The 21,075-nt window shown below is 47.5% G+C and overlaps 1 protein-coding gene across 11 annotated transcripts in view; it reads left to right on the top strand.

The window, feature by feature from the left end:
• The window catches only part of furina (furin (paired basic amino acid cleaving enzyme) a), a 69,337-nt gene that overhangs the window by 7,616 nt on the left and 40,646 nt on the right, over positions 1 to 21,075 (top strand). The window lies entirely within an intron of this gene.

Raw genomic sequence — 21,075 nt, 5'->3', positions numbered from 1 at the left:
CAGCTACGTGTTGCCTCAGATACAGACGTGGTGGGAGCGTTTCCTCCGGTCCAGTCACCCCCCCCCCCCCCCCCATCTTCCTGGCTGTGACAATAACTGCTGAGATGACGGTGCCAGGTGCCACTTTCACCGTTTAACGATGGTGGCAGGCGGCTTTTCCTGCTCGGCCAACGGTGTTTTATAAAAAGCCACTTTAAAACCTGGCCCCGTTTGACCAGCTGGATGCTTCCCCCGTTTGGACTTTGCTCTGACGGGTCGGTAATAACACTGTGCTGGACGCATGTCACAGGGCTCTGTTTACACTCCATTACAAAAGGGCATCCTTCGCCCGGCACGTTAGCGCCGCCGTGCACCTGCCGCGCCGGCGTCGCGTTCCCGCAGGTGAGCACCTGCTGCTTTTGTTCCCCGGTGAATGTGCGTCCGGCGTCTAGAAAACGGGGCCGGCCGGCGCCCTCTTCCCCCTCCCCGGCAACCGCGGCAATTAAGCGGACAATGTCTCCCATTTAGGCCGTTACGTAATGCGGTAATTGTGCCGCCACCCTTCGCATTTTTTGTTTTGGCTCCAGTGCGGTGTGTTTTTTTTTGCTTTCTTGTGGCATGAACTAAAGAGCCGGGTCTCGTGGGCCGGCGGAGTGAAGCTCTCTCCTGCGCGACAGGACTGTCCTCCCTGCTCACGATGGGCTGTGTGCATATGTAGATGAGCAGCTGCTTCCCTCTCATCCCTGTGTGTGTGTGTGTGTGTGTGTGTGTGTGTGTGTGTGTGTGTGTGTGTGTGTGTGTGTGTGTGTGTGTGTGTGTGTGTGTGTGTGTGTGTGTGTGGCTTGAAATGAGGATTACACAGTGCGAGAAGTGTAGGGTGAGGCGAAACGTGAACAGGGATTAGTGTGAATTGCACCAGCTCCCCACTCAGGGCACCGCATGGGCGCGTCGTGATGCCTGCGCTGTTTGTTTCTCTTAATTGAGGACAAACACCTGAGCGTTTTAACCTTTCCTGCTTGAGCTTTCTGGGTAGGTGTTCGATGAATTAAACATTTTCCATCAGTCAGTTTGTGTGGTAATGTCTTTACCGCGGGCTTGAATGGAATATCCTCTTTAGTGCTTTAATTTCTGCAACTTTCCCCTTATTTATGCAAATTTCCCTGTGCGTGTGTGTGTGTGTGTGTGTGTGTGTGTGTGTGTGTGTGTGTACGCCCCTCTTTCCACGGCACTGTTTGTTGGGGGTCACATTGACTTTGGCTCCTCTGCATAGATACATGGTTTGTTTAGTCCTACTAGCATGTCCAGTAAAGTGCCCAATCACCTCGTGCTGGCAGATAATTGTGAGATTACCCTGCGCTGGCTGTGGCTTTTCGAGTGATTAGACAAGGGCTTTGGTGTTTGACGGAATGGCCCAAAGACAGTGACTCAGGTGAAGGATGCTGAGGTACACTGTCAGGGGGGGAAAGAAAGTACTCATTTGTATTTTGAGTGTACAGTTACTTGTCACTGGGGCTCTACCCTCAGGGGTTTGCCAACTGTACCCTATAGCTGTAGGTAAATGTAGCTTTTAAAGTACATAAATGGACTCCGAGGAACATTTTTGTACCATTGGGGGGACATTAATGTTATTTGTATCTTGGGGAACAAAACTGTAGCAAGGCTGTACCCATTTTTTTTCTCGCAGTGTACAGGGAGAGAAGGTGTGTGTGTGTGTGTGTGTGTGTGTGTACTGCAGATGGGTCCTTCTCTGCACTGCCCGCCTCCCCGTTCCTTGGCCCCCTGGCCCTTAGTGTCAGCTCTCTGGCAGGTGGTTGAAAGGCCTCGCTTGCGTCTCCCCTACCCTCCCAGCGACACCTGCCTCCTGTTTTAGACGCTCTGACGTCTGGTTTCATGCCCCCCGACCATCTCACCTGGTCGGCTGGTCACGTCCCGATAAATGGGAGTGAGCATTAGCCAGGTGGGGTGCGCGTGTAGCCTGAGGCTCGGGGGTGTACACACGCGTGCAGTGGCACTGATGATTCGAGGGAATAAGGTCACTCACTCGGCGTCTCTTGTGGTCCTTTCTCTTGTAAGCTTGGCTTTTGAGTCGGCCTAGAAAAATATTTATGCTGAAACGCGGTCTAGTGGAAGCCAACTCTCATTTTTGGTTCCTGTGCACATTAGCCCCCCCCCCCAGCCTTGGAGCCATGGTCTTTCGTAACACTGCAATACCAGAACTTGCCTACCTTCATGGCCCCTTCTACTAAATCCAAGTTTGTTTGTTCTGTGTCATTTGAGAGTGTATCATCAGTCAGGAGGTTGCTTGGCTATTTCCAGGGTGGTCTGGGGTTGTTAATCGGGCTTTTATTCCGGATTCGCAGCTCTGCCGTATGTGGTCTGGTTATGCACGCCTGCACTGACGCTTGTATCTGTGGAGAACCTTCACACACGTGACTCTTTTGAAAGTCCAACCTCAGCAGCGCGGTCGCCTTCCTGCCCTCCTCCGGCTGTAGTACGCCGTCTTCTCTCTGCCCAACGTGATCGACTCGGCGAATGAAACCACAAAGAAACCGCAGTGGGGTTTCAACTGCGACTTGCTAGCTGGTCGCGTTTGGCGACGTAACCCATCCTCTGATCACGTTGTATGTGACATTGTATGTGACCTTAAGCTCGTCTTCCTCAGACAGTGTACCTGAGGCTCTGTGCTGATAACCTGGGTGACCTCAGTTTGATCCCCCACCCCTAAGAGAGACTCATCTGTTCCAAACAGTTTGCTTATAAGTTATCAACCTGACTGATGTCCCATTGTCCTCCAACTAAGGCCAGTGCTTTCATGAGAGAACTTGGTAAAAATTTATTCATCCAGGCTGGATTGTGTGTGGTCTGCCTCCGACCCATCCCCCCCCCACCCCCCCCCCCCCAATAATAGCCCCTTTCGGGGGGGTGGTGTGCTTATTTGGGTTAATGAGTTCAGCCATGATTAAGTAAACAAGGACTTTCTGGCTGTTGTTGCTGTTGCCTTGGGCTGGAGTAGGTGTTTTTAATGGGTGGGAATATTTGAGTTTTTACTGCTCGTTAGAAGAACTTGTTGGAATTCTGTTACGGAATTTTAACAGTGAACAAGTGTTATCGTGTCCCAATATACACTGGTGGAATCTAGCAGTTACGCTGCAAAATGTGGAGGGACACTGTTTTTGCACATCAAAGCATTAAAACAACAAATGGTCCCAGTGGCCTTTGTTTTAGAGCAAATGTGAGGTTTGGTTCTCTTGGCTTGCAGGTACGAGAGCTGTGATTGTATTGGATTTTGTGCTCTAGAATCCATGGATTTTTTTTGCTGGTGGGGGTACAACAAGATGTACTGTCCTCAGGTTCAGCAGACCCCCCCCCCCCCCCCCCTTCATCATTAACTTAACTAATATGGAGATGTTTCACTGCCCAAAGAGCAAACCTGATGACAGTAAATTGAAGCTGGAGAGAGGAATAGTGTGTTCTGGAGCGGCTAGTTGGGTCTGAAGTAGGTAGGCCTGTCCCTGGGGAGCGGAGGGTGGGGGGGTTGCTTATCTCCTTACTGGAGCGGTTTGTCCGATTGTCTGCTGGGATGACAGATTCACAATCTGGGCCCTGCATCGTGGAGCCAGATTTCTTGCTTAGCCGGATAACTTGTCAGACTCAAGGTAGTCTGGGATAAATGTTAGTGAATTAAGATTAAGTTCACTTAAGCTTGGTTACCTTAAATCTGACAAGTTATCCAGCCAAGTGAGAAATCCGGCTTTGTGATGAAGGCCTCTGGGCTGTATCAGATTGCCTCTACACTGTGTACACAAACCCAGCTCTGGTGGTAGGACCCCCCTCCTCCCCCACCCAGTTGATAGTTTCTAGAACATTCCAAGGAATGTGGTTGATGTGTTCAGTATTTTTTATTGATACATTTGCATCTCCCTCTCAATAAATTTGCATCAGGCATCTCAATGTAGTGGCAGTTCCAACACAACCCTGGTATTTTCTCATCTGCGTGCTGACAGTATTTCACTTCCTGGTATTTTGAGTCAGATGGCATGAGTGTTGGTCGTAGGTGTTCCTGAATGCTTGGGGAGGTGTTTGAGTGGAAGTTTCTTTGAGCATGACAGCCCACTTTTGTTAGAAAAGGTCAGTAGCCTTTGTTATATTTAGACTGGGTGCTCCAGTGTTGCTTTTGCATGAAACGCAGTAAGAACGCCCTTCGTTGTCCCCAGAAATCGGCCGTATGCAATTTTACTCTGAGATGGTAGAAAACAGCCCCAAAAAATGAATGGATTTCAATTTTCAGTTAGTAACATGATGAAATTCCATTTGACCACTGCTGTGCAGCAGGAGTTTAAGTTAAAAAGTCAGTGGTAGGAAATAGCCATTGACTAAAATAGATGTTGGCCAAAGTAGCTATATTAAACCGACCTAATTTTAGTTGGGTTTCTAAATCTCTGCTCATCAGAATTCAGGGGTGAGGTAGATGTGGATGACCATGATCAGCTTTGTGTTAGCTATCAAACTTGAAAAAAATCAGGATGATATAAAATGCCAGGCCACAACTACTTTGAGGGGAAGAACCCTTGATCTCTTGGAAGTAATCAGCTTCTTGGTTTTTGATGCCAGCTACCTAGTCTCATTGGTCAGTCAACTCTTATGTGCAGTTTGTGCCATTTTCTGAAATTGGGGGAAGGTCTGAACAGAATTAATTAGCAGTAACAATTCAGGTGATGTTTCTGTAATATGATCTGGGTGGGGATTCACCTGCTCTGTCCCAGGACTTGGTCAGTCTGCCTGCAGTAAGAGCATCAATGGCTGCCTTGCTCAATTCGGGTCCTCAAGCTTCAGTTCTACAGGTTTTGCTGGCTACATAGTAAGTGCAGGCTGAAATGCCAGTAATGAAGGAAGCATGGGAAGTAATTGTTGAAAACCAGTCGGGCACCATTTTATTTTGTTTGTTTTTCTTGGCTAAGGGTGCAGCAAAGCTCTCATGGCCTAGCTCCTATTGATGCATAACTAATAGGACTCTGAGGTGTGTCTCTGTGTCAGAGTCCATAATAACAGTAAATTGACAGTGTTGTAAACCCAGAGGCTCGTAACTTCATTGCAGGCGTGATTTGTTGGATGTATGCAAGTCTTCCTATCGTTTTTCCCCATGTCCTCGGTGCCTGTGGAATTTATTGTTCAGTAATAATTCAACTCTCGAATCATGAAACGCCTGGATCCTGACCTCAAAAGTGAGCACTTTAATGTGAAACAGAAAGCTCCAGGACCCCAGATGGGGCATGTGGAAGGGGGAGCCCATGTTTCCCCAACATTTTCAGGCTACGTAATTGGCTCCCTGTGGGGGTTTCGCCCAGGAGATGAGTGGTAGAAATGACAAATAGCTGTTCCCTCATTGGTTAGAGTCTTGGTGCAAGCGGTTTGTCTGGGTGTGTCTTGTGCGGGCCCTGCATGCACCTGTGTGGTGATGTAGAATGCCAACAGACTCGGTGGTCACTTGCTCAGCTCTGCTTGGAATCGCTGTCTTGTTGCAACCATTCAACATTTGACCAGCACAGATTGCTTCATTGTTTAGTTTTGTGCAATCTTCTCGTCCTTGTATAGTGTTTGATGATAAACAGTAGACCAGTCAGTGCTTTGTGGATTTGGTGTCCCATGAACTTGTCTAAACTTTCAGCCGGTTGATGGTTTGGCTGGGCAGTAAGAAGGCGTCAACCAGCCGGCTAACCTTTGAAACGAATTAACTATGTATCTGCAATGGAGAGGTCGTCTGATTAGATCTCGTTTTGTGGGGTTCCCTGCTTTTAACAGCCAGAGATGAGCCGAGAATGCCTTGATGTACTTGTTGATGCATCACTTTACAAGCAAATGACCCCTGTGCTGCAACCCAGGTTGTCTCCTGGGGGTCATTTCTCTGCAGGCTTGATGTACCGAAGTGGTACATCTATGCTAGGCCAGACTGAGTTTTTGTCCGTATCAGGATCCCAACAAGATGCAAGTACACAGATAACTGATGTGTGGAGGGTAGATGGTATATTATGGAGCAGAATTGTGCAGCCAAAATGCAAGGGTCATCCTTGGTCTAAAACATAATCACCATGGTCCCTTGAATTGCCACGACTTCCGGAGTAATTGGGGAGTTTGGAGTTTCCCTAATTACAGTGTACTGTTGAGTTACAAATAATCATTCAAATGCAAAGCATCAACTTTGACACTGAGAGAAAATGTATTTTTATACTGTGAGAACTTGATTCATCTCTTGTCTTAGATTTAGATACACACACACACACACACCATGTCTGTCACTAAAACGGTTGAATGTTGCACACACTGATTCTTGAAATTGTTGTGTAATCTTATTTTTTTCCTCCCATTTTACGTTTGCAAAGCCATCAGTACAAATGACTGTGTCCTTTGACCTATTGTCCAATTCTCTGCATGTTTGTGATCTGCTGCCCCTTCAGGTTTTGCGCTGAACCTGATAACATGCCATTGCCTTCAGTGACTCAAGGGCAGTGCTTGAAATTGTTTGGTTTCAAAACTGTTGAATTGCGAGTTAAGGTGAGTCCTGTGCCCAGATTTGTATGGGGGAAATCCTCCCTATTGTAGGGCTTTTGCGTTTTCAAGAATAACTTGTAGGTTTGTTAACTGGCAAACTGTAGCTTAGCATGGAGAGCTCGTCTCTCACAGCCAGTGTAAAGGTGCAGGGGCTATTTGTGGAAACTGAAACGCCTCTCTGAGAGCTTCCTCGCGTTCTGCCAGAGACGAGGCCCTGCTGTAACGTGGAGGGCTGGGCCAAGTCTATGGGCTTTGCCCCAGTTTCTGAGCGTGGATGGCGGCCCTTGGCTTGGTGGGATGGAGCCCCAGCCGGTCACTTGGCAGATGTTCAGTCTACTATGGAGGTGAACTAGTGCAGTCCCCTCAAAGGGCAGAGGCTTCCAGAAACACTCCCTTTTAATGTGTTTTTAATGTTCCCGCTCTGCTGTTGAGCTCATCTCAGAGGAGTCACCATAGCTGAGTAATGGACACGAGCAGGGAAGAGTCAGTGTGCTCTTTAATGAAGATGAGCTCTGGGCAGGCTGAGACCAAAGCCAGGTGTGATGTTTGCAGGTCTTGGTCTGGTAGTGCACCCCAGCACCCTGTGTCAGCCCCCCCCCCCCCCCCCCCCGCCCTTTTATAATGCACTCCAGACCAAAAGCCTCAATGCTATGTATTTGATTAAGCCAATGATTGTCGTTCATGTTATCGGGAAGATCAGGAAGTCTCTATGTCAGACTGGCGTCCGTCTATAAAAACCCTCCTGTCAGATAATTACAAGTGTCCCCTGAAAGGTTTTAGTGGTGTTATTAAAATGGTTTAGTGACTGTGTAACAGTCAGACATGATTGGTCCCTGTTGGTGCCATTTTAGGCCAGTTTCAGCGTGTTGAATCAGCTTTGAAGCTTGGCCTAGATTGTGAAACCTGAGTTCTGATTCGGCTGTTTTTCAGCACTCACCTCTAGCTGTGCTGGTGTGTTCCATCGCAAATTTTCATAATCGAAAGGAGGGAATGGGATCGTTTGTTCGGCCTTGGTTGACGCTAATTTTTTGCTTACGGCTTGGTTTGTACCCAGATTAACAGTCAGTGAGGTTGAACATGGTTAGTCTGACTAGAGTTTCTCCATAGGGGAACATTCACCCACTCATCTGTTCCCAGTGCCCCCACATCTTTAAGCTGAGGGAATCAGGTCTTTTATAAAAGTCTTGGAGTAGTCTAAATCTGTTGGATCAAAAATGTGTGTAAACATCAAAGGAATTTAATATTGGACTGTTTTTTTTTTTTTTTTTCCCCCCAGCAGATGCTGAGGTCAAGTGACAAAGGTTGCGTTCCACCTTCATTTACTTTAGCAGTATCTTTGTGTGCTTTCAGAAGGCCACAGGTTTGACCTCTCCGAAGCCCATCATTGGTCACCTTGAAATGTCTGTGTGTGTGATTACTCAGTGTCATAGGATTCCTGATTGGTGTGATTCAGAGGCTCTGCATGGCAGCTTATTGCTACACAATGTACCATAGCCATTGAAATTATCTGAGCCAAGCAATGGATCAGTCATCAATTGCCCATTGTGTTATACATTATGCTTAGTGTTGCCCAGTGGTTATGCACTATGCTTTTACCCCACAGTCTAGTGTATGCGCTGTCCCGACCAGGACTCGTGATACATCCCCTTGGAATTTAATAATAATAATTGATACTTTATTGATCCACGTGGGGAAGTTCTATTTTTGCAACCCCCATCTTGTTCACTGTAGGAGAGAGCAAGCTAGCTGTGAAGGGCAGCCACCTGTCGCTGCGCCCAGCGGCTAAGGGCCTTGCTCAAGGACCTGCAGACGTGCCGTGGCCGAGGTTCAAATGATAACCTTCTGATCACAGACACAGAGGCTTAGCCCACTGAGCCACACGCTGCCCGCTCTATGCTGGAGTTAAGTATTAGTCCGAACACTTTATTCAGTGGGTAATAACGTACGTCAATAACAATTCAAAACCAAGACACACAGATCTAACCTAAATCTAAGCTAAGTGGCCCTTTGGTTGCATAACTGTATAATGCAGTTACAAGACAACACACAAAGTGATACATAACCCAGCAGAATATATACATGGAAAGAAAGTGGTAGCTAGAAAGATCTGGCTGTAGATGCAAATCACGCAGTACTATGTGGGTACCCTGATTAGCATGACCCTCAGTAAAGGCTCCACAGGGTTAGTAAGCTAATTGGACTTACCACGTAGGGATTCTGGCTACTGAATGACCCTCTGAGTGTTTTAAGGACCTCTCCTTAAATACCGAAGCAAATGATGAATTTCTTTGGCTGTAAACCAACATCTGTGCTTTTTTTCCTCAAAGATATTGATTATTTTTCGGTGACGATTGTGATCTTCGTATGCACCCTGGGGAATTGCCGAGTTAGCAGCTCCTCACATAGTCAGCCAGTTGGATCGTTCTGGGTGTCGTCCTTAAGGTCCTTTGTTCACCGCTAGGACAGCTTTTCCCCAAGGTAGAACTTACCTGACTTTGTGTATCTTTGATGTACTGCTCATGATTTGCTGGATTACGACTGAGACCATTCAATTGAGCCCAAACATGAAAATGTTCTATAATCTCAATAACCATAGACAGTGTTTCTCCCTTTTAGGTTTTTCCTGTAATCTGAGACATGGGATAGGAAAGGAGAGAGACGGCAGGATGAGTTTATGGTCAGTGAGGCCGTGAAGGTCTGTCTGTGGACACTTTCTCGCTCATAGTGCGGTGAAGTGAGATCTGTTGTGCTGGGATTTTGTAGTCTTGGTTTGTCCAGATGATGGAAAAATAGTCCTCCCCCCATGAGGGGGTTATATCCAAAAGGTGCACAGGTTTGATGTTCACGCTGCATCTGCTTTTGGACCATAACGCCAAGCCGGTGTCCATTGCAGTCCTAAATAGGGCTTTCATTCAGGATTCAGGCCTATATTTGAAGACCACACCTCACTGTATAGCTGTGTGGGGGGGGGGGGGGAGAGAGAGACAGTAAATAAAATGTTTTGATAATGGCTTGGACCCATGCCACCCTGGAGGAAGGAGTAACTTAAAAACGAATTCAAAGGACATTTACTTATAAAATAAATTGCAAGTCAACCTCTGGGCTTGTCTTCAAACTGTGTTTCTGAGCTGGGCTGAACCAGCCAGCCGATCATTTTGCACGTTTCGGTGTTGGATCTGCTATGACTGCACTACCCAGTCGGAATGAAGCCTGAATGATCTTTGCGGCCAGCATGCTGTGACCCAAAGCCTATGGAGCCATTGGCATAATCGAGAGGTGTGAGTGTGAGAGAGAGAAGCTGACATGAAACTAGAGTAACGGTTATTCCTGCTCGTCCCCCTTTTGCCTGAAGATGGAGGGAATGTTATTGTAATCATGCAGGGTTTGGGGGATTTATTGTGTGAGAAACTCCCCCACCCTCCCTGGTCTCTTCCTGAGAACTGGGCTGTGTCTGAGGTATGTGTGTGTGGGGGGGGGGCGGCTGTTTTGTATAAAGCAGTCATCAGTCTTCCACTCCGACAGGATGCTAAGAGGCTGTAATTAGAGTGCCGATTGCCAGCCTCTTCCCTGTCTTCCCATTCGCTCCCGACTGCGACGTTGGGCCCGGGGTCTTGTGGCTCCTCCCATTTCTTGGAACGTCTGGCTTTGCCGTCAAACTCGACAGGACGTGAAAGCCAGCATACAATTACTACGAGGCTGAATTGCCATCAAACCAATGCCCCCCCCCCCCAGCTGGCCATGTCCATTTCCCCTCCCGCCCATTAACTTCTGTCTCGACTCTGCCAAACGCTGACAGCGTGGGCTGCAGTCCCCCTTCTTCGATTTTTGGTGTTGGGTCGATCAGATTTTTGTATGGCTTTTTGCAAAACCACCAGCTCGAACAATGCTTTAGTCTTAATACCCGATGTGGCAGACAGCTGTCCACAGCTTGTCATTGCATTTTTACTCCAAGCCTCCAAGCGTGTATCCCATGGGTAAAATAGTCTGCAATTCTACCAACTGAAAATTCTTACCAAAGGACAGCCACACGAATGAAAAATTTGATACCATAGGGAAAATGTGAAATATTATCATGGTCTCTGCTGCCACAAAAGTTTAATTTATCTGCCGGGAGAAGATTCATGTTATGTTCGGCAAGTCCGCTAGTTACCTGCAGGGAGGGGACTGCTTTGGGATATATCCACTGAGGGTTGGCTGCACCTAAATAGTTGACACTATGCCGAGCAAATTGCTTCCACACACATCTAGAGAATCCCAGGGTTGTGTGTTATGACCTCCTATCTAGTAGATCCCTTGTTCAGTCTCCATAGATCCCCAGATAAACCCGTGTTCTGGGTAACAATAGCGATCCAAGGCCAAAGTCTCTAGAGATTTCCAGAAGTTGGTAGGTCACATCTCCTATCAGCAGTTCAATGTTGATCTGTCCCGACAGCTTGGTGCTTATGGACCCGATCAGAACCGATGAGAGGCAGGCCTCTCTCTGATGGGATCCGCCTCTACTAAAAGCCACTTTAAATGACTTCTGTCTAAAAACTGTATCAAGCTGTCTGGATGGATAAGGTAGACAAGCTGTTAATCTCTGAATCAAAGTCTTATAAGCAATTGATACTGCTAACTGGCGATAATCCAGTGTGCAGTGTGAGGAATTGCTATTTTTGGGTTCAGTGAAATGGGAAGTACCTGAGCGGGGGTTTATTTTCGTCTGCCGCTTCACTGCTATACCTGTGAAGTAGAGGGTTTGTGGGTAGTCCCCGGCTTCCACCACGGTGGTTTCTCATTGGCCGTCTCCCGCCCTCCCCATGGTGCTCAACGTGTCGACTTGGAAACATTCACAACAAAGGCTCATTCTGCGTTTGTTGGCGTGGCGTGGATCTGTGCCAAGAGGCTCAGCCAATCACAGCTCTGTCCTGCCCAAACGTCCTCCTTCCGCCTGAACTCAAAACTTGCATTAGTTTTGGTTCTCCTCTCCTCTGCTGGAAGATCGTTTTAAACACTCATATCATTAGGGAGCCACTAGCTACTGGCTTCTCAGGCTCCGCCTATTCTGTCCGGAGTCCAACTTAACGCAGCGTGGCATGCTGGCCTCCCCAGTGCCTGTTCAGCCCTTTTGCTTTTGGGGGGGGGAGGGTACTGCGTATACTCCTATATCAGTTCACATTTCCAGGCCCTTGTTCCTCAGAGCTTTTAATGACTTGACTGCTCCCTCGAAACCGGCAGGACTTGCTCCTGGGTTCTTCTTGAACCGACTCTGGTCCACATCGAGTCTGTGCTGTGGGGAGCTGCGGCCACATGCGGCAAACTGGAATCCCGCTAAACCACATTTCAGGCCCTCATCTTCACGCGTGTCAGAAACTTTTGGAAGCACCAGCCTTCCTGCATCCTCTAAGCTGAAATGGTGTACATTTGGAACATCTCAAGGTGTTTATCTGCAGATTGAGCCGTGAGGCCTGGGTCCCTTCATTCGAGGCTGTCTCAGGTTCTGCCCAATTAGTGTCAGCATTGTTTCCTGAATAGTGAAGCCCCCTAACAGAGTTCTAATGCTCCCCCAGGCCTCAGAGTTCAGAGCGTCTGCTGTGATTAGGACGATTAAGTTTTTCTGCTGCTAGTTGGTTGGAGATTAACGTTCCTATCTGCTTTGGTGTTTTAATTTGAGCCCTGCGTTAATAATACCCAGATCCGTACAGACAGACCAGACAGATAATTGCCAGGCAGTTTAACTGTGTCTAGTGTTATTAAATATTTATTCTGGAACCAATTGAAAACTGACAGACCGACTTTGTGATTTGACATTGACTGCTCTGCTGGTGATCAGAGGCTGGCAGAAATTCTGAGCAGTCTGTTCTCAGTACTGATTCTGATGCATAATCTCTTCTGTTTGAATGGGGCAGTAGCTGAACATGGCTTGGGCCTTGGAGAAGTGAAACTTAAGTGATGTTTCCGTACGCCTTAAGGTAAGAAGCTTGGAGCCTGACTATCCAGTGGTGCTGTTGTCCTCTGCCGGCGAGCCGTTCCTGGAAGCCAAGCCGGCATCCCTCTCCCCAGACAGGCTCCGTGCTGATTTTTATCCATCGCGGAGTACCTAATTGATTTAATTGACTGCAGGCCTCCTTAGCAGTTGCGTTCCAGATGCTGTGTTTACGGGAAAGCCTCAAGCAGACACGGTGCTACAAGCCCCACGGCATCGATGCCAGATGCCTCCATGTGCGACCGGGCCGCTTCTCTGTCCAAGATCAAGCGACTCCAGGAATTGCCCCCCCGCCCCTTTCCCTTTTCATGAACACCAACCACGTTCAAACACACAAGCCCACACACCGGGCTGCCCCTTAATCATGTGAGGGCTGCACCCAGTTTCGTGACTATCAGGTATGATTCGTCTGTTCCCACTCTCCCTCCATCCACCCAGCAGTGAAGTTAGAGTGTAGCAGTCCATCCCACAACATGCTTATTATGGCTGCTTTTCCTGAATGCTCCTTGAAGGGCAGGGGAGATAAATTAATCTCTTGCTGAAATATCCCTGTTGGCGAGATTCTGCCTTTATTCCCTAGGATCCCATAGTCTGCTGAGATCCCTGTTCACTGAGAGATATATTAAATCCATTCATTAGATCTAATGACTTTCACAAAATGGCCGCCCGTACTAATAGGCATTGTCAGTTGAAGGCTTTCTTCAAACGTAAGACTGTCTAGGTGTAGGGAAAAGGGCGAAAGATGATTCATCACCATGACCATGTTACTTTTTCTCTTTTGTTCAGGGGTCCAGGTTTTGTGCTGCTTTCACCAGGTTATGGCTCTTTGTGCAGCTTCCCAATAGCGGCTATAAATTCCTGCTTTGTGAAGCTGACAGCATGCAGCGCTGAAGCCGTTGCAGAGGTGCTGATGCAGTTCTGTGGCCGTCCTTGTGCTGCTTATACTGATAAGCATCTATATTCCACCATGAGCTTTGACTTTCTCTTTGGTGCTGCAGTTGGTCCATGATTTTGCTATTCACTGTGAACTGGAGGTTGTTTTCCTTTGATACATCAAATAAGTTTAGTTTTTGTGATTGATGCACCTGCAAGTATTTGGATCTTAGCTGCCTCATGTTGCTTTGAAACCTCACACATCAAAGTGCTGATTATCAGACCTCTTCTAAAGCTGACTCACCTACTACTAACTGGCATTCATCCTATTATGACTCGCCTTTGTAGCTGTTTGTTTGTGAGTTACTTGCTTTAAAGTCCTTTTTCATGTGGTGTTTCTCTCTTGTGCATCCTCATGTGTTTCTGCATGTGTGTCTGTGCGTGCGTGCATTGTTCTCTAAAGTGACTAACAGAGCCGTGTGTTTATTCCAGTTCTTGCTCTGGGGAGATTGACATAGGATAAGCCCAATATGTACCCATGAATGCATTCCCCCAGAGCTGGGGGGCATCATTTAGTCTGTATGGGACCTAGGTGAATCATAGCTTCACGGATGAGCTTTAAAAATGCCATTACTTTTAATGTGGGGGCTCAGAATGTTGCGAGACACTCCTGCTTTTAATGGGGGAGATGCATAAATGGTGAAGTTGTATAATTGTTTTGAGAATCAGAATTTGCTTGGCCGCTAAATGTGTTGGCAGCTGAGTTTTTTTTCCGCAATTGCAGAAAAGGCTTTCTGTAGTGCAGACGGCTGTGTAGGACATGCTCGTTCTCCAGAGCATGCCCTTTGCAGTGCCTGTGAGGCAGCCCATCCAAATGAGATTCAAAACGGTAGGCATGTCAGCTGTGCCACATCACAAAAGCCTCATTTTTATGTGCCGCGCGGGTTCATCTAATCGGGCGTGCTAAGGGCTTTTAAGGCCTCTTGGATTTGTGGGGCCTCTGTGCTCTGCATGGTGGAGTTTGTTGCTTTTCTGACTTTGGGTTCTCTTCTGCTGCCATTGGCTGTTTTCGGGTCTCCAGGTTGGGGACTTGGGACTGATCGTGATACTAGGCTGCGAGCTCAACAGTTTGCAGCTGCTGAGGCCTCGGGAGGAAGTGCCTACTTCCTGATTAGATAAGGGGCCGCGGCCTGACAACCTTATAAACACCCAACAATGAAAATGAAAATATTCTGCTTTTGAACTGGATGCACCATTTATAATTTTTTTTTTAAATGAATGAATGGACTCCTGTGCCGCATGATTTGGTTGCGGTGGGGTGGGGGGGGGGGGGGGGGGACAGTACCCGCAACACCTGGACAGTCAGTGGTTCTTTTGCAGGTTATTTTTTAGTATTTACCCTCAATGTTTTAAATTGTTGGACTTTCTGACGAGTTCTCTGTGCTCTGAGGAGGCTGAGCATGAATAGGCAGCTGATCTTTTTTCTCCTTGTTCTGAGGGCACTTTCTTACCCTATAGTCGAGCCCTTAAAACATGTCTGCTTCAAGAGTGTTGAGGGGTTTTTTGCACATTTGCCTTCGTGCTCTTGTGCTGGCATCTGTGACACGCCTTTGCCCTGGAATCTGGTGCTATGGTTGCGTTCACTTGCGGTTCCCTTAGAGGTCGTGAACTGCTTGTGGAAAACTAAAATCCCTGCCTCCGCGTTCCCATCTGAGGTGACTTTGGGGAGCGGGCTGAGAGTGGGATGGGGGGAATTGATGAGGTGTGAATATTACTGATCGTTCAGATGCGTTTCTTCCACACCCTCATAATGCTTTTAGACAGCTTGAGGATCTCTAGTACTGGAAGGTCAGGAGCAAACGGGGACTCGGAGGGGGAAGCGAGAACAGGTCTGGCAGTAAACATCACATTTTTGGACAAGGCTCTGCGGGTTTATGTTAAATAGGGTTTGGAGAAGGCTGACGTTATTCTCGATGTATGTAACGCGGCAGCGGGCCGGAGACATGGAAGCAAGACTCTGAGAGGACAGGGAGGAATTTTGGAATGACCCTTGGGTCTTTGGTGGAGCTGGGGAGGAGAATGAGACCACAGATGGAGGGGTGAGGAAATGGATGGTGAAGTTTGTAAAGATTACGTTTGTATGGCTCGAGGCTGGATCCCTGTGGCGAGGAGCAATTGACAGGCTGAAATCTGATCTGGGACCTTCACGGATAGGGGTGAGGGTGGTGCAGCATTGTCTGGTCTGCCCAGCTGGCTCCTCTAGCAAGATTGCTCTCTGCTTCCAGACTGCATGCAGGCTGCACTGCCAAGCTCCCCGTAAATCATGTGAGCGAGACCTGAGGTTCCCGCTAAGCCCGGAGCTTTTAATTGGTTTATGAAGGAATCAAATCGAATTAGTTCTCTCACCTGGTGTTCCGAGCTGCAGAGCAGCTGGTGATTAAAGCATTCCCTAAAATAAGCAGGGCTCGTGAACTGTGGCGTGCACGAGTTCTGGAATTATCCTTACCTGCTGGATTTAGCAATTGTGAAATTGCTGATTAAAAACTCAGCCAAGGCGGAATTCTGAAGCCTTATGGTGTGTCGCCCCCTGGACGGACCTCACGTTAATTGAAAACACCTGGGCCTCGACGTACAAAGACAGCTTTATACCCGCGGTGCCCTCGCAGTATATTGTGTTACGTTTCTTGCTGCACTCGTGCCGCTTCTTGTCAAGGTGCCTTGGCGGGATTCGGATAATCGGCCCGTGAAACAATGCGGCTTTGCTCTGTTTTTTTTTTTTTTCTTCTTTTTTTTGTGTGTGTTTTCCCCTCAGCGTTCTGGAAAAAAAATCTGCAGTTTTAGTGCAGCAGAGGACCGCTTGGGGCTGTGAGATAGAGCAGCCACCTCTTCCTGTCGTGGTTTTGGGAGGGGGGGGGGGGGGCGATTTCAGAATCAAGAATAGTATGATGACTAGTTGTTTTCCTAAATATCGCACACCTGGTTGAGTCATTTGTGGTTAATCATTAGCCTGAAATGTAGAAACTCTGAAGACCTGTGACGACATGTTTGGCAAACTGCAGCTGCTTTGATTGAACCTGGGAGTTAAATGCTGTTTTATTTAGCACGTCAAAGTGACTTGCTGGGATGGCGTGATCAGGCGTAATGAGGTGAATTTCTCATCTTTGAGGCCAGCGTGGGCTGCTTTGATCTGGAAGCCTGTACGTCTGACCAGAAGGTCAGGCAGACGGATGGTATTTTCGTGATCCTGCGTAAATCCTCCACATTTATATTAGATTGTTTGGTTTTTTTTTTTCATCTTGTTTGGCTTTTATGTCCACAACTTTCAGGCTAAACGTTTTGTTTTGTTACTGTAGCACGAAACGGTGAGAGATGTATTTCCTATTCACTCCCCTGCCCGACCTCTTAAGTTTCAACACACCAGCACTTGCGTGCGATCAGATGTGGGTCTTGGACAGACCGTAGCGTGACTTGCAAGCGGTATTAGATCGGGGTTTATTTACGGAAAGCCGTTAATTTGCACGCCCACCCCAAGTGCCATGGCGTCTACACGCTAGCGGCCCTCCCCCCCGCTGCGGCCGAGCTCGGATCGCATCCCGTGGGTATACCGGCTCCATCCTGCTACCCCACTGCTGGTGCCACACCTGGCCGCCGTGGAAATATCGCATCAATGTGCACATCTTCTCTGCATGTGGAAAGAATACAGTTGCTCCCTTCCCCTGTCCTGCAGGGCCCTTAAATCTGGAACTCCCATTCCTGTGTTCTTGTAATAAGAATGATAAGTGTCACGGGGTAGGAGTTATAAAAGGTAACGGGCGGCCGTCCGCCACTGAAGCCAGTTTACGGTCGGTCTGCTTTAATAGATGACGCTGATTGTATTACCATCCCGCGAAAGGCCCTTGTGTGTGACTGCTGAGGTGCCTTGTGTCAGTGTGTTGAAAGCTCTTTGAAACCAATCCTTGGTGGAGTTGGGGGTGAGGGGGTGGCTTTAACGAGAAGCGTATGCTTGGATCTGATTAAAAACAGACTGTTCCCTTTGGGTGAGGCGTCTGGGTATCCACCTGGACCGAACTGTGGAAGGTCCAGAGCCGAGAGAGTTCACTGCTGAGGGCCACCCCCACGCACGTGCCAGTGGAGTAACACCCCCCCCCCCCCCCCCCCCCCCAAGGTTTCTGGTGCGTGCTCTTTTCACACTAAATCTGCCTTGTTTGAGCACTGATTTGTAGTGGCTAGGCTACATAAGCCTCGTTTCCACCAACATTACTGTTTCCCCAACCATTATATTAGGGGTGCGCCCCGCCCCCCCCAATTGCACCTCCCCCCCCCCTCTTGAAGGTCAAGTTTAATTGAATTTAATTTTGTTTTCTATATAGCGCCAGATCACACCTGAAGTCATTTAAGGTTACCTTTCCTATAGATCAGGTCTACAAATTTTCCTTTTATTAAACAAACTAAATAGCCTCATGTTATTTATCTTATTTACACAACAGCTTGTCATTTTTCTCTCTACACGGTTGCGCGTTTAGTTCTCCTCTGCTCTCTGAATCGCGCATGGCGCACACACAGGTCAGCACACTGCCACCAGCAGACAGATAGCACGCATCTGAAAATGTTGAATCAACCACCTGAAAAGCACACGAAAATATCTTCCAGAAGCCCAGAAAGATACTGCATAAAAATAAATGTTCTGATGTTTAGTTAACTTGTTATATTGACTGCTGTCATTAAAAGAAACACATGAACACCATGAATTCTGTCGGCGTCCGTCCGGATTTCCCAATCCACCACTGGTTACACGCATTTCCAAAATGGCCCCAATATGGCGTCCAAACCTTCTGTATACCCGGAAAATTCTGTCCATAACCTATATTGTTAGTCTAATAATGTTGGTGCTGGCAGTGAAACAACTTACCAACTTATTAGCAGAATAAGATTTACATCGTTTTTTTATTCTGTGAAAAACGAAAGATTGATCTGCTGCCCAGATTTAAGTATAAATATGTTTAACAAAAAAGTATTATGTCGTCACAGGTTGAATCAATAAAATATTGTGCTGTTCGAGTAGCACAGAGATCATGAGGCAGGCTGCAAAGTTTAGTTTTTAGCAGACTGTTATTGCGCAATCCTTAAAAGGACAGTGGTAAAACAGCGGGCGAGAATAAACTCACGCACACACACACACGGGCGGGGAGCCTTTACGCAGACGAAAGTTGATACTGGCAGTGGAGACGGGGCAACCAATCGTACTCTGGAAACCTTTTTTTTGGTTGGGCAAAATAAATACAAAAAAATATAGAGGGGAGTTTTTACTTTCACTTCCACCTACATCACATTTGTTTCGTTCTTTTTTTTAAACTAGTGGAAACGCAGGCTGGTTCTCAAAAGGCGCCAAGCGAGAACCGGCACCAGCACCAGGTCCGCGTTGATGGAAACTAAGCAATAGTGTGGCTGATGCACAGAGCCCTGCTCTCGTGGCCCTTGGCCTGTTAGCGTGACTTTTCTAGGGCCTTTGAAATTTCTGGTGCTCCCTATCCTTCCAGAAGAAACCCGCGTATTTCTTTTTTTTGTCTTTCTAAGGCTGGTTTGAAACTCTGAATTCTGACAATCTGATTATATGAAGTTAATTGTATTCATGGCAAAAAATGAAGTTTGCATATAATTTGAATGTATCTGCGTAATCACATTCTGATCTTATCTCTGAGATCTCACGCTTCTCTGTCGTCCTCGTTGGGAGGACAGCTGTTCGGCAGTGATTTTTGGCACTGCTCCAATGCTGGTTAGCCGATCTGCACTCTTTATCTTGACCGAAATCCTTCTTCATGCCGTGCCTTCAGGATGGCACCAACGCCATGTGGGCCATGATCGTCTCCGATGAGATGCAGCGTTGGTGCAAAGCAGCTTTCACCTGCCAAGGGCCTGGTTTGCCCTGCACCCCTCATTCGCCAGCCCACAGGAGGCGGCCCTCTGTGTTCAACAGAACTGGTCCTGTGGCGGGTTTTGTAATTCATTTTGTTGGTCGACTTAAGATGCCCTCAGACATTGTGATTTTTGTGGTGATTTGAGGGTAATCCTAAAACTAAAGTAGTAAAGTACACAGACTAGAGTAAGAAGAGGGATTATCAGGTCCTCAACGCCCATTGGACTGGTTGTAAGCTCCTGTCCTTGCAGAATTTTTGAAAGGCGCCTTTAAGCACCTCCACTCATGCAGATACTCACCTGATTGTCCTGAGTCACATGTGCAACACACACACCCTACAAGCGTGCAGTTCCTGCTTTGTGAGTATGGACTGCGCATGCTTGCGACCTAGAGGAACACAGTGTCTTAGGCCTCCAGACCGTCTCCGTGCTGCCAGTCTGAACTCCTACAATTAATTCTTTCACTGCAAGTTTTTCTGCTCATTAGTTTTGTCTTGAAAGGCGATATTCCATATGAGTGATTTGTTTACTTAAAAATGGTGGGAACTCTTCAGAAATGAGAAATTCAGCTGGCTGAGTGCATTGAGGATGGGGCTGGCTTTATTATCGCTGTTGTTTTTGGTGTTGGAGTATTACTATTGTTTATGATTAATATTGGGAGTCTAGGACATTAAGGTCTTAAATCTGACGAGAGCGCTGACATGCAGCCGGACTCAGGTTCCGCCACACACAGTCATGGCTGACTGGGGCCCACGAGCAGCCTGTCCTGTGAAATGAGCGATTGGAAGAAGCTGCTTGTTAGGCAGGGGTGACCACAGACTCGCTTGTGTGGATTCAACTGAATGATGAATTTTGAGCGGGAGAATTTACGACTATGTGAGATTTTAGTCCTTCGTCTTCAAACTGAATTGAATTGAAATGCCCAGCTATCGCACAAAGCTTCACGGTCCTGTAGAAGTTCACATTGTGTGGGCTGACTTTTTAGGTGCTTTTTATGCGACAGCAAGGAAGACATCCACTGGTTTTGTGTTTTTCTTACCCTCAGAAGGGGAGCTTTTAAGGGCAAGGTCTTGTGCTTACTAAAGGAAGCTTCCAGAAGCCATGGAGATGTATCATGTGGCGAGAGCTCTCACCGTGCTAGCTGGTGCAGCCTTAGACGAGGGTGAGGGATTGTGTTTCTCTTCTTACAGGCAGGGAATCATTATTGGCCATACTTGGTGCCTTTGTCCGCGTACCACAAGTGCCGTCTCTGGGTCCCAGAGCCCGGCCAGACCCCTGGGCAGCAACGGCCTGCATGGCTGTCAGCTGCCAGCGGTCCTGTACAAGCAGTAGTACACACCGCAGTCACAAGGAAACTGAACTGAAGAGAACTCTGTCAACATTTTATCTGGCATCAGTAAATACTCTGAGTAAAATCTTGACCTCTGCTCCCGCAGCCATTCCGTCCATCTCACTTAAATGTCAGCAGTTGACAGTATTGATTCTGTTCTGTAAAACAATCTGAATTTTAAGACGCGGTTTAGTCTGTGGTTCTGCTAGTGAAATATCAGCTGTTCACCGTCCTGACGGAGAGCCGTCAGTGTTTTAGGACCCCTGGTCCTCACAGCCGCTCCACTCGCCTGCCGTCCTTGGCGGCTCATTTTTGCCTGCGTCACTTTTGACGCAATAAAAACGTCCAGTACTGTATTTCTAGTCCAGGTGGTGCTGCATAGGTCCGTTTAGTCTCTTGTTCTGATTTTATTTGGAACAAATTGACTTTTTTTTTTCCCTACCCCCTTCTGTCCCTGGTAAGTTAGTCT

This window comes from Paramormyrops kingsleyae, chromosome 11, assembly GCF_048594095.1.
Source record: "Paramormyrops kingsleyae isolate MSU_618 chromosome 11, PKINGS_0.4, whole genome shotgun sequence".
In the NCBI taxonomy this organism is placed as follows: domain Eukaryota; kingdom Metazoa; phylum Chordata; class Actinopteri; order Osteoglossiformes; family Mormyridae; genus Paramormyrops; species Paramormyrops kingsleyae.
This window is presented reverse-complemented; position numbering and strand designations above follow the sequence as displayed.